Genomic DNA, 2,260 nt, shown 5'->3' on the forward strand with positions numbered 1-2,260 from the left:
TTTTCTGTGAAAAAAAAAACCTCTGCGAGGGTGTTTAAAAAAGGCACGAGCGAAGGGGTGGGGGGTGTATCCAGTCGAATCCAACCTGGATCCAAAACCCACTTATTTTTTTTATTTTTTAATTTGATGAGTGTCACAAATGATGTCATCCACACAAATTCTGTTTGACTTGAGAAATTAGTCAACACAAATGTGCAATAGGAGTTCCTAAGATAACATTTGCGTGAAAGAGATCTTGTTACAGAAAATGACGGTATTGTACAGGCAAATTGACATGTTTTCTGAAATACCTCAAAAATTTTGTTGTTATCTCTATGTCCAAAATCACAAATACCTAACTTTGTTATGACCTTTTTACCCTCCGCATGTGCAAAAAGATGGAGTTTTGTGATATATTGCTTCACTCGTTGGCTAGTGCAAACTCTCACTTAAATGTATAATCACATGTTTTTTTAAGTAGACCTCATGAAGCTCACGTAAATTTATTTTCGAACATTCGGTTAGACTGAAACCTCGAACATCGCAAATATCCTATCTAAGTCGCATATATAATACAAACATCACATAAATTTAATGCATTCAGTTAGATTGAAACCTCTAACATTACAAATATCCTACTCATTCCACATATATCTCACAAAGTTTGCATAAAAATGTGTGAACCTCCAGTTTAGCAGAACATCACAACCTCACAAATATCCTACTTAATTCGCATATACTTCACAAATTCACATAAAAATATGTGTGACCCTTCACTTAAACTGAAGGTCACAACATCGTAAATATTGGCTAAATATTTGCGAATTTATGACATATATGTGTTCATCTCTACATATATGCAGATTTTCTGACAAATATGCGAATTTGTTCGATACATCACATATGTTTGGGATAAATACTGTGTGAGTTTTCTTTTTTGTGGAGTTCCCAAATCATATATATAAACTTGTTTTTGTTCATGAGGTTTCTTTTTTCATTTGTGTCTAAAAAGAACTTTCCTATAGAACTCTTTGCATTGTTCCTCTCTTTTTGCGGTGATTCTTGTGTAATTCGGTGATTCTCTATAGAACCCTTTGCATTTCTTGTCATCGACTTCTTCATCTACAGGTTTGAAAGGAATTGCCTAATCATAATGTTTCTTTTTTGTTTTCAATTTAGATTATATACTTAAGTTCATGCAAGTTAGCGCATTGGTGAAAGTCTCAGTAGACTAAGGTCTCAACGTAAGGATTTCATCTGTAATAAACTCCTACTTGTTTTTGTCTTCTTGATTATTTGCGAATAATATATTGATATTTACATGTTAGTTTATGATCACATTTTATATTCTTTTGCTTTATTTTGTGAGGGCCATTGATGTTTATGCAATTTGGTTGGCGACTTAATTGGAATAATCTTAACTTCTTTAAGATGACCTTTTGGTTTGGCTTTGACAAGCAATTTTTTGGATGATCTTTTATTTATTTATTTATAACCCGAAGAAATCGCATCCAGCACGAAGTCCTTGTCTCGCTGGCTCAGCCTGCCATACCTACGGAGTAAAACTTCGAGGCTAAGACCCCTGCCCCTGGGGCCTATGCTATGTGTTGGCTGGCACAGAGGGGCGACGCCCATGAGAGCCGAACCTTGACTGCCCCGTCTAGCAACCAAGGCCCCACCCCACTACGCCAACCCCCCTTGGGGCTTGGATGACCATTTAAAAGTAGCGAATGTGAGGAAAATAAACTAAACGAACAAAATAACAATTTCGAACTAAACCAACATGAGTCACAATTTTATTTACAGACTAATTCATGATAACTCTAAAACAGGGTTTAAACACATGTTGCAAACCTTATATTTAACAAACCCAGTATGAGCACACAACACAACAACAATCCGACAATGCATACACAAAAGGGGAGGCAGAAAGAAAGGCTTCACTTGACTATGGTGTTTGTAGGCTTTCAATTCCGTTACCAAAGGTGTCACACTTCTATGGTTAATAGTTAGTATTTGTAGGCTTTAGTACAAATGAAGACACCCGGATTCAGGAGCGACAATGGAGAGATGCTCACAAGTAGCTCCAACTGCTGGTACTGTTCTTCGACTTCTCCATAATACTGTTGCCTTTAAACAAAGAATGCATCAGTGGAGTTGTCCTCGAAGAACACCATATCCTCCTTGCGGTGGTGTGCCCACCATGAGTTCTTCTGAAACCAACAACAGTAGCACCCCAATAGAAATAAGTTTGACCATTAAGAGTGGAAATGAAGCTTTA

The sequence above is a fragment of the Nuphar pumila genome, chromosome 2 (assembly GCF_984573655.1).
Source record: "Nuphar pumila chromosome 2, dmNupPumi1.hap1.1, whole genome shotgun sequence".
NCBI classification, from domain to species: domain Eukaryota; kingdom Viridiplantae; phylum Streptophyta; class Magnoliopsida; order Nymphaeales; family Nymphaeaceae; genus Nuphar; species Nuphar pumila.